Source organism: Vicia villosa, unplaced genomic scaffold (assembly GCF_029867415.1).
Source record: "Vicia villosa cultivar HV-30 ecotype Madison, WI unplaced genomic scaffold, Vvil1.0 ctg.001245F_1_1, whole genome shotgun sequence".
NCBI classification, from domain to species: domain Eukaryota; kingdom Viridiplantae; phylum Streptophyta; class Magnoliopsida; order Fabales; family Fabaceae; genus Vicia; species Vicia villosa.
This window is the reverse complement of record NW_026705548.1, coordinates 396,268-408,865: the sequence shown is the minus strand read 5'-3', so window position 1 is coordinate 408,865 and position 12,598 is coordinate 396,268.

Below are 12,598 nucleotides of genomic sequence, written 5' to 3'. Positions count from 1 at the left end.
ATGATTTGTCATATTAGGGTTCTTCGTGTTCATCACAAAATTGATCACCTTAGAGCAAAAATAAATGAATTATGAGGGCACCATCATGATCCTTGTAAAAAACCGAGTGAGATAGACCCTTCACTTGATCAATTTGGTTCAGTTTTCAGAAATTTCAAAATCAAATTGGGGATGTGTTCTTGGCGCCTTTTTCTGTTCAGAAATTTCAAATGTTCGTTTTTAAATATAACTAAAGGGGGTAGTTATAATAACAAGCTGCGCGCGCAGCTGGGTTGGCAAGTGTTTTGGCTGGTGAACATAAGGGCGTGAGTTCAAGCCCTAGTGGAGACAAAACCATTTTTTTTGCAACCTATTTTCTTTCATTTTTAACAAACTTCACCAATTAATTTAACCAATCAAAATTCATTATTTTCACTTCATTTTTTTTACACTCTTTATTTAATATACATATTTTGATAATATTAAAAAAAAATCACAAAAAAAGATTCATTTAATATATTTTTAATTAAGTTTAAAATGACTTGTTTTTAAGTATTTTTAATACTTTTAAATATTATTTTTCATTTGATTTTCAAACTTAATCACTTGTAAATATTTTTTGAAGCAAACCCTAATCATCTAAGTGTTAATTGAGGATAATCTTTTGTTTATCTTGATTAAATTAACTTCTTTCAAAATTTAAATCGTTTTAAAACAAGCGATCGCGATTCTCTTTCAAAACGATAAACCACTTCTTTGATTAAATCTTTTTAATTGATCAATTGATTTTCAAAACGAAGTGGGGCCTCTCGAATATTAGAGAGTGTAAGTCCCATTTCTTTTCCTTTTTGTACAGTTTTTAAAAAAAAAACTTCTTCAAAACAAAACTTTTTCAAACAATTTTCAAATCATTTTCAAAACAACGAAACTCCAAAGAAACAAAACTTTTCAAAAATACCATGGGCCTCCATGTAGGTATAAGCCCCAAGCCCTTTTGTACATACCCACTCAAGTACATGAAATTAGGTATTTCATTGTACGCCTTTTGTACATATCTCAATCTGTTTTTTTTTAACTTTGAATAACAAACCAAAAATGAAGGTTTCTTTAAATCTTCCCAAAAATATACCATGGGCCTCCATGTAGGTATAAGTCCCAAGCCCCTTTGTAAATACCTGTTTACATAGCTTTGAATAAACTCAAGTGGACCTCTCCCCGAGTATAAGTCCCGAGCCCCGTGTATGCAAATGGATCATGCTTACAGGTATATTTCCTTCATAAACTCCATTATATACACACACTTTGTCATATATGTATAACTGTTCATATTTGTTCGTACTTGTTCATACTTGTGATTGTGTTATATGCTTATTCAACTTAGTACAACACTAGGTTCCCCATAGCCTCCTATTGGGCTTTGTGCAAAGAATCTCCCTAGTTTAGGTTAGGACATAGAGTATGGTTTCCCGGTGAAATCGCTCTAAGAGCTCAAACCAACTATACCATGCCTCCCCTTGGGCTTTGTACAAACGAGTGACCCTCCCATAGCCTCCTCTTGGGCTTACAATGCAAGGACCCTGGATTGTCCCTCCCATAGCCTCCTCTTGGGCTTACAATGCAAGGACCCTCGGATAGCCTCCTCTTGGGCTTCGTACAAGGACCCACGGGCTTCTTATAAGCATCCCCAATATCCAAAACACAAATACCCTAGGAGATTAGACATTTTTCATCTCTATGCTAGGAGTATCTCTTCTATATCATCACAAACAATCAATCAATCAAAATCAAACTTTTTGCCACAAGGCTGGCTAATCAATCAAACTTTTTTTGCCACAAGGCTGGCTAATCAATCAAACTTTTTTGCCACAAGGCTGGCTAATCAATCAAACTGTTTTACCACCGTACTGGATGATTAATCAAAGTTTTTGTCACAAGGCTGACTTCATTGAAACTTTTGCCACAAGGCTGGCTGATTAATCAAAGTTTTTGTCACAAGGCTGACTTCATTGAAACTTTTGCCACAAGGCTGGTTAAACAAACAAAAACATCTTTATCATTCTAAGCACCCTAAGTGGCATGGCCCCGGGCTTATAATGAAAAGATTTTCAAACAAAAACAAACAGATGTATGTGATGATATAGATTAAATACATCTAGCATTTAGACGACATTTGTCTATTTTCCTTTGCTTCCACTAGCATAAGTGGGAACTACGATTGCTCTGACTTTCTCAACATCCCTTTGAGAATACGTAGGCACAAGGTCGATCCTTGGCGAGCAAAACAAAACAAAAAAAACCATTCAAACCTTAGCACCCGTAGACCCCGAGCTACAGATGCTCTGATTCCCTCTAAGGGATATGTATGCAGAGGATCGCGATGATCTTTGCGAGCATAATCAAACAAACACCTTAGGTCCCACCTATTTCACAAGAACCTCTCAACAAGAATGGAATGAAAAACAAAGCAAAGAAACCTATAGAGTACTATAGATACGTTGGGTGCTAATACCTTCCCTTCGTATAACCAACCCTCTTACCCAAAGATCTCTCCCCCCACTTTTAGGTTATTGCAGCTTTTTTCCTTTTCCTCCTTTGGAAATAATAAAAAGTTTGGTCCGTACAAAAGAAAAATCATTTTTTTGAGCACTCGAGCCCAAAGAAGGCATCAGGTGTCTCATCCACAAAAAAGAGGAACAAAACGATTTTTCGCCCGCGACAGAAAAATGGCGACTTCACTGGGGACCATCTTTTTATTGTTTCCAAAGGAAGGGTTAATTCTATTTTCTTTATTTTTCATTTCATTTTTTTTTTTTGTTATATGTGTGGTTCTTTGGTTCTGTTACTTGTGTGGTTCTGTTACAAGTGATACATTATGGACAAATCCTAACCCGGATTAAGTACACATAAGAATTAGGTGGAGGGTATAGTCATGTGCAGGCGCACGTGAGAATCCTTCCGCTCAGTGGAGGTTCCTTGTTTGTAATATATGTTTAGCGAGTTAATTGCGAAGACATTGTTGCTTTCATTGAACTGTAGAAGCTGAGAGACTGTAGAACCCCAACCCATCCTGGCCTTATTAGGTTGTGGTGCAGAAACTATTCAGGTGAAGACTTGGATTAGTTGTCATGCGGAGAACCACACTCAGACGAGTTTTTCTTGAGAATATTGCTGGCTCATGAGTTTAATTGTGGAAAGCCGGTAATATCCGAAAGAAAAATGTAGACTCTGACGTATCAGTAGAACATGTTTTGCAGGTGATTAACTAGAACTATCCCATGTTTGGTTCTCTGACCTCATGCTCGTGACGCTGGACCTTTGAACCTGTGTGTACCATGTTTGTGTTACCATGTTTGTGTTGCCATGTTTACACTACCATGTTTGCGTTACCATGTTCGCTTTACCATGTTTGAATATGTGGCATCCATGCATCCATGCATTCATACATCCATAAAAAATAAAAGAAATCTTTTTCCATAAAAACATGATTTTTTCCAAACAATTAGAGAATTTTCTTTGCAAACATTATAGGATTAGGTTATGGAGTGGGTAAAAAGGCATACCAAGAGGTACGGTTTCAAAGAGCCTAATGTGGAAAGACTGAAAGAGTTAGCGTCTTTTGTACAAGATCCTTCTGATTTTAGGAAAAGCCATGGAAAGCTTTTGCCTATCTTGAACACTCATGTTGATAAAGGACTTCTCAAAACTCTGGTTCAGTTTTATGATCCCGTCTACCGGTGTTTTACCTTTCCAGACTATCAGTTGGTACCAACCTTGGAGGAATATGCCAATCTTTTGGGTATTCCTGTGTCTGACAAAATACCTTTCAATGGTTTGGAAGCCATTCCTAAGTCACCAGTCATTGCAACAGGTACCCACTTGAAGAAATCTGAAATAGAGAGTAATTGGACTACCAAAGGAAACCTTCCAGGTTTGCCTTCACAGTTTCTAATAAAGAGAGCCTTTGATTTCATTGAGACTGGTAGCATGATAGCTTTTGAAGCTGTACTAGCCTTGCTCATCTATGGGTTGGTTCTGTTTCCCAATATCGACGACTTTGTTGATATCAATGCCATAAAGGTCTTTTTGAATGGAAATCCCGTTCCGACTCTGCTTGCTGACATGTATTTCTCTGTCCATCATAGGAATCACCAAGGTGGTGGAAATATTGTATGTTGTGCACCTCTGTTATTCAAATGGATTGTTTCACACTTACCTAAGTCTCCCATTTTCACGGAAAACCGAGAAGGTTTACGTTGGTCTCAAAGACTTATGTCTCTTACTAATAATGATATTCAGTGGTATACCTTGGCTCCCTGTGGTACAGAAACCATTGAAAGTTGTGGAGAATTCGCCAACGTACCCCTCATTGGTACACAAGGAGGAATTAACTACAATCCGGTCCTAGCCCGACGACAACTCGGATATGCAAATTCAACTAAACCCACTGGCCCTACAGTGGAAAGCTACTTCTATCAGGAAGGAAATGATCCTCAAGGGTTGAAGACAAAAATGGTGAAAGCCTGGTACGACATCCGATGGAAAGAAAAAGGTGAGATAAAGAACTGTATCGCTACGAACGCCTATACCTGTTGGGTGAAGAAAAGAGCAAGGGAGTTTCAAATGCCTTATGATTATGAAAAACCCATGTTCCCTGTGGTACCTCAACGACCCAACATTCCTGCTATGGAGGAATACCAAGACACTCTGACCAAGATGAGGATAGAAAAAGACGCTTGGAAAGAAAAATTTCGAAAAACTGATGTGGAAAACAGAAAGTTGAAGAAACAAGTGAAAGAACATGAAGAAACTCTCTATTATCAGGATGGATGGCTCATGAACAAAGATGAGAAGATCCGTCGGAAAGATGCCGCAATCAGAAGATACATCAAAGAAAGCAAGAAAAAGCTGGAAGGCTCAACAAGCAACGCTCCAACTCCTGATGATTGGAAGAATGTGGTTGACAAGCTGAAAGCTGAAAAGGCCGAGTTGAAAGCTTACTATGGGAAAGAAATCATGAAGCTCAAGCTGCACAACGCATTTGGTTCTTCGTCTGATGAAGATGTTTAGGATTTGTTTAGATTTTCATGTATCATTTGATTCTGTAAGGAGCTATGCTCCAATGTTGTAACATTTCCCATTATTTCAATAAAAGAATTGTTTGTGTTCAAATGTTTGCAAGGAAATAATCTTTAAAATGTTTGGAAAAATCATAAATTTTCTTTTTGCATACATCATTCTGCATATCGAGTCTGTTGTATAGAGTCTCATCTTTTGGATCTTTCTCCATTAGATCGTCAAGCTGTCGCGTCTCAAAGTTTCTCGACCGCGCTCGCAATCAGATCACAGATACAATACTCGTTCAAGCAGAAGAAGAGTAATGGGACACTCTGAACAAGAGAATATTGAGCTCCGTGGTACAGTGACCACCCTTCAGGAAAAGTTGGAAAATCTCACTATTCTGGTTGACTCCTTGATGGCCGCACAGAATCAGCCGCCACCACCCAACAGTCAAGCAACGGTAACATCTGAAGTCACTACTCCAGTTTCTACAATTGCATTCAACATTCCATCTTTCTCCATGCCAGAAGGTTGGGGCCCGCCTTTCAGTTTTGGTACAGGTTTCCGCCATAATTTCTCTGGGGTTCAAACAGCTACAACTGAAGCGCCTGCTGCACAAGGTTCGGCGTTTATTCCACATTCAGGGGTAACTTTTTCTCAAGTCACTATGGCACTTTCTCAACCCATTATGACAGTTCCGACCCCTACGGTTCACACTGTTCCTTATGATGGCAATGAGATTTATCATGATCAAGGTGATAGCACAAATCAGCGTAACCTTGTGGAAGATCTCCAAGAACAGTTCAACAAAATTCAACTGGAAGTCAAAGCTATTCGTGGCAAAGATTTGTTTGGAAAGAATGCCCAGGAGCTATGCTTAGTTCCCAGTGTACAAATACCAGCTAAATTCAAGGTCCCTGACTTTGAGAAGTACAAAGGTAGTTCTTGTCCACAAAGCCATCTTGTGATGTATGCCAGAAAGATGTCTACTTATGCAGATAATCATCAGTTGCTTATCCATTACTTTCAAGACAGTTTGACTGGTGCCGCACTGAAGTGGTACACAAGCTTGGATAGCACTAATATTCGAACATTCAATGACCTAGGTGAGGCCTTTGTCCGACAATACAAGTATAACTCGGATATGGCTCCAGACAGAGATCAGCTTCGGTCCATGGCTCAGAAAGACCATGAAGCTTTCAAAGAATATGCCCAACGATGGAGAGAAACTGCTGCTCAAATTAATCCACCGTTAAAAGAGAAAGAGATGACAAAGATCTTTTTGAATACTCTCAGTCCGTTTTATTATGAACGCATGATTGCTAGTGCTCCAAGTGATTTCACCGAAATGGTAAACATGGGGATGCGTCTAGAAGAAGGAGTCCGAACCGGACGTCTAACTAAAGAAGGTGGATCTTCAAGCGGAACCAAAAAGTTCGGAAGTGGTTTCCAAAAGAAGAAAGAACAAAGTGTTGACATGGTATCCCAAGGAAAGCCAAGAGGAAATATCAATCGTCAACGACAGGTTGCTGCTATCACACCAGTCGTTAATACAACACCGAATCCGGGATTCACTCCTCAGTTTCAACAACAACAGCCTCGACAACAGGCTCAACAACTTAACAACAATCAGAATCGTGTGCAAAGAGCTCCACAGTTTGATCCGATTCCAATGACCTATACAGAATTGTACCCTGCTTTGATTGAAAAAGGTCTCGTTCAAACTAGAGCACCACCACCAGTACCTGAGAGACTCCCATGGTGGTACAAAGCTGAGGTCTCATGCCCTTATCATCAAGGAGCACCTGGCCATGATCTTGAGCATTGCATAGCTTTGAAATATGAAGTTCAGAGGTTGATTAGATCTAATCTCCTCTCTTTCAGAAATTTGAATCCAAATGTACAAGCAAATCCGCTGCCCAATCATGGAGGGCATGTGGTAAACATGGTATATGGATGTCCTGGCCAATACCGAGTCTATAATATCAACTTCTCAAGAGCAGATTTGGTACAAATGCACGCTACTCTTTGTCGAGGGCCGAATTTTCGCCAGCATCAATATGGTTCCTGTAGAATATGTTGTGTGGATCCTCACGGGTGTTCGATTGTGAGAAGAGATCTCCAAGTTTTGCTAGATAATGGTACTATTGAGATCTACAGAAATAGGGATGAAAATGAAGTTAACATGATAGGATGTTATCCGCATGAGCTTTTAGTCTCAGATATCAACTCGGAAATGCCTACAGTTAACGTCATCATTCCTCATTTTAACATGCCTGAGCGCATGGAAGTTACTTACAACAAGCCGAAGGTTCCAATTGCTCCTTTGATCATTTGTCTACCTGGACCTGTTCCTTATGACTCTGACAAGGCAGTTCCATACAACTACAATGCAACAATGATAAAGGATGGACAAGAAGTTCCTTTACCAACTCTCTCATCCGTTGTAAACATTGCTGATGTGAGTCGAGTAACAAGAAGTGGACGTGTGTATACTCCACTACCTTCAAAGCAGCCTGTTGCTCCTACAACCGGACAAAATCCTGTCAATGTTCCAGTGGGAAATCCTGTGGAAACTCCTGTTAGTAATACAAACACTGATGTTGGTCAGTCCAGTGGAACCAATGTCAATCCAGATTTTGATGAAATTTTGAAGCTTATCAAAAGAAGTGAATACAAGATTGTGGATCAGCTTATGCAGACTCCTTCAAAAATCTCAATACTTTCATTGCTGTTGAATTCAGAAGCCCACAGGGAAGCCCTGATGAAGGTCTTAGATCAAGCTTTTGTAGATCATGATGTGACTGTTGATCACTTTGATGGGATAATAGCCAACATAACAGCTTGTAACAGTTTAAGCTTCTGTGATGAAGAACTCCCCGAGGAGGGCAGAAATCACAATCTTGCTTTGCACATTTCTATGAACTGTCAATCAGATTCTTTGTCCAATGTGTTGGTAGACGCCGGATCTTCCTTGAATGTGATGCCAAAGACGACTCTTGTTCGCTTGTCTTACCAAGGAATGCCTATGAAGTTCAGTGGTGTAGTAGTCAAAGCATTTGATGGATCGCGAAAATCTGTTATCGGCGAAGTCAACCTTCCCATGACAATTGGTCCACATACATTTCAAATCACCTTCCAGGTCATGGACATACAAGCTGCTTATAGCTGTCTGTTAGGACGACCATGGATCCACGAAGCAGGGGCAGTAACTTCTACGCTCCACCAAAAGTTAAAATTTGTAACGAATGGAAAATTGGTAACAATAAGTGGAGAGCAAGCCTTGATGGTGAGCCATTTATCCAATTTCTCTTTTATCAGTGCTGATGATGTGGAAGGAACTCCGTTCCAAGGTCTCTCTTTAGAAGACGAATCTTCCAAGAAGAAAGCATCGATCTCTTCTTACAAAGAGGCGGTAAAAGTAGTAAAGGATGGAACTACCACTGGCTGGGGGCAAGTTGTGATCCCGACCAAGAATGAAACTAGAGCAGGTCTCGGATGTTCACCAACATTCTCAAACTGCACCAAGAAGGATGAAACCCTTCGTCCGATCAAAGAAACATTCATTAGTGGAGGATTCCTTAACCCAATTCCTCAAGAGGTTAATGTCCTTATCGAAGAATGCATTGAAGAAGGTCTACCTGATCCTGAAGAAGAATGGAAATGTTATCTCAATGACTCGGGATACATATCTCAGGAAGAACCATATCCTCCTTTAGAGAAATCCAAAGGCAAAGAAACTGAGCCTGTTCCTGCAGAGATCTGGGACACCTTGGGACAACCAAGTGGAAAATTTGATTATATGGTGAAATACACTGCACCTGAAAGTTACAAGGTTGCGATTGAGGATATCCAACCAACTGGATGGGGAGATTCCTTTGAATATAACAGTCAACCAGAAGAGGCTTATCAGCCCTGTCAATTTTCTCAGCAGCCTGAAATTACTGAAGATTTCGGATTCAACGCACCTGCCAAGGTTTATAATCCTGAAGATGGTTATTATCACATAAATGCCATTTTTGAAGATGAAGGGGAAGATGGCCCCACAACTGACTCAGAAAGTGTCGCTGACAATGAGTCTCTTCATCCTGAAGACTGGGAAATACATCCTGAAAATTCTGAAGATTGTGACTCGTCTTATGCTCTTCAAGAAGTAGAAGAAGACCGTTTCAACTCTACAAAGAACAAGGTTGACAAACCAGGACCTTCAAATCCTGCTCGACCAGCGATCAATGTCATTGCTTAAGATAATTCTGGGGAGAAGTTTCCTGAATACATAATGCACAGAGGAGTTCGTTGCTACTGGAAGGCTGTCGACGTTCCGAATGTTGTTCGCCGCTCAAAGTAATCACCTCGCTGTTATTTTGACCTCCTGCCTTGCCCAAAGCAGAGAGATGTTTTATAGGGCTTTGCTTTTAGATATTCCGCCCAAATAACTTTGTGTATAGGGCTTTGTTTTAAAAGTTTCCCTCTTTGTCCTGCCCAAGACAAATGAGTTTATGTTTAGGGCTTTGTTTCAAAGATGAATCATAAATAAAGTGTCATTTTGAATTCCCTACATTATATGTTTTATTTTTTCTTTTTTTTCTGGAAATGGTAATCCTAAAAAACCAAAATAAAAAAATAATAATAAATAAAAAAAAAAAACTTTTTCAAAAAAAATCTGCATACACTCCTGCATTCATAAATTTTCTGAAATAAATATAAATCATATGTGCAGATTAACTATTGATAAACCCATTGAATGCAATAACCCTATGCCCTCTCCCAACTTTGAGTTTCCTGTGTTCGAAGCCGAAGAAGAGGAAGAAGAGGAGATCCCGGACGAGATCTCTCGATTACTTAAGCACGAGGAAAGAGCCATTCTGCCTCACAAAGAGCCTTTAGAAAAGATCAACTTGGGTTCTGAAGAAGACAAAAAAGAAGTGACCATTGGATCGCTGCTTGATACTGATATCAAGAGTAAGTTGACAGACCTTCTCAAAGAATATGTTGACGTGTTTGCCTGGTCCTACCAAGACATGCCTGGGTTGGATACCAATATTGTTCAGCATTACTTGCCATTGAAGCCAGAATGTCCGCCAGTTAAGCAGAAATTGCGAAGGACTCACCCTGATATGGCTAACAAGATCAAAGTAGAAGTTCAAAAGCAACTCGACGCAGGTTTTCTTGTCACCTCTGAGTATCCTCAATGGTTGGCTAACATAGTGCCAGTTCCGAAGAAAGATGGCAAAGTCAGAATGTGTGTTGACTACCGTGACCTGAACAAAGCCAGTCCAAAAGATGACTTTCCATTACCACATATTGACATGCTGGTTGATAACACCGCTAAGTTCAACGTCTTTTCTTTCATGGACGGGTTCTCCGGTTATAATCAGATCAAGATGGCTCCCGAAGACATGGAGAAGACATCTTTCATCACCCCATGGGGTACCTTTTGCTACAAAGTAATGCCGTTTGGATTGAAGAATGCAGGCGCAACTTACCAAAGGGCAATGACTACTCTCTTTCATGACATGATGCATAAAGAAATTGAAGTTTATGTGGACGACATGATAGCCAAGTCCAGCACAGAAGAAGAACATATTGAATACCTTTTGAAGTTGTTTCAACGACTAAGGAAATATCAGCTTCGCTTGAATCCTAACAAATGTACTTTTGGGGTTAGATCTGGAAAACTCTTGGGTTTCATTGTCAGCCAAAGAGGTATTGAAGTAGATCCCGACAAAGTCAGAGCTATTCAAGAGATGCCTGCACCAAAAACTGAAAAGTAAGTAAGAGGATTTCTCGGACGATTGAACTATATCTCCAGATTTATCTCTCAAATGACTGCTACTTGTGGGCCAATTTTCAAGCTTCTCCGTAAAGATCAAGGGGTTGTATGGACTGAAGATTGCCAGAAAGCGTTCGACAGTATCAAGGAATACCTGTTAGAACCACCGATATTGATTCCTCCAGTTGAAGGAAGACCACTAATCATGTACCTTACTGTGTTAGAAGAATCCATGGGTTGTATGCTTGGACAACAAGATGAAACCGGTAAGAAGGAACATGCCATCTATTACTTGAGTAAGAAATTCACAGACTGTGAGTCTCGTTACTCCATGCTCGAAAAAACATGTTGTGCTTTGGCTTGGGCTTCAAAACGTCTCCGCCAATACATGATCAACAATACTACTTGGTTAATCTCCAAAATGGATCCGATCAAGTACGTCTTTGAAAAGCCTGCCTTAACAGGAAGGATTGCCCGATGGCAAATGCTGTTATCTGAGTATGACATTGAGTACCGTGCCCAAAAAGCGGTCAAAGGAAGCATTCTCGCCGATCACTTGGCGCATCAACCAATTAATGAATATCAATCTCTCAAGTTTGACTTTCCTGACGAAGATGTCTTGTACTTGAAGATGAAAGATTGTGACGAACCGTTACCAGAAGAAGGTCCTGAGCCCGGATCAAGATGGGGCCTAATTTTCGATGGAGCAGTAAACGCTTTTGGCAATGGAATTGGGGCAATCATCATCACTCCCAAGGGTACTCATATCCCATTCTCCGCCAGACTGCTATTTGATTGTACCAACAACATCGCAGAATATGAAGCTTGTATCATGGGTCTCGAAGAAGCCATTGATTTAAGGATCAAGATCCTAGACATATATGGAGATTCCGCTCTCGTGATCAACCAAATCAAAGACAAATGGGAAACTTACCACCCTGGCTTGATTCCTTACAGAGATTATGCAAGACGTCTATTGACTTTCTTCAACAAGGTTGAATTGCATCATATACCTCGAGATCAGAATCGAATGGCAGACGCCTTGGCTACTCTATCTTCCATGTTCAAAGTCAATCATTGGAACGATATGCCTACAGTCAGAATTACGCGCCTTGAAAGGCCTGCCTATGTGTTTGCAACTGAAGCAGTCATCGATGATAAACCGTGGTTCCACGACATCAAACGCTTCCTTCAAACTCAAGAATACCCACTTGGGGCATCAAACAAAGATAAGAAAACTCTAAGAAGGCTTTCTGGCAGTTTCTTCCTGAATGGAGATGTGCTATACAAAAGAAATTTCGACATGGTTTTGCTCAGATGCGTGGATAGACACGAAGCAGACATGTTAATGCATGAAGTGCATGAAGGGTCCTTTGGAACTCATTCAAACGGGCATGCAATGTCCAAAAAGATCTTAAGAGCAGGTTACTATTGGTTGACAATGGAATCAGACTGTTATAAACACGTGAAGAGATGTCACAAGTGCCAGATCTACGCAGATAAGATCCATGTGCCACCGACTCTACTCAACGTTCTCTCATCTCCATGGCCTTTTTCCATGTGGGGGATCGACATGATTGGAATGATCGAACCAAAAGCTTCAAACGGTCATCGTTTCATCTTGGTAGCAATTGATTACTTCACCAAATGGGTCGAAGCAGCATCTTACGCCAATGTTACAAGACAAGTGGTTGTGAGGTTCATCAAGAACAACATCATTTGCCGATATGGTATTCCCAGCAAGATCATTACTGATAATGGTTCAAACTTGAACAACAAAATGATGAA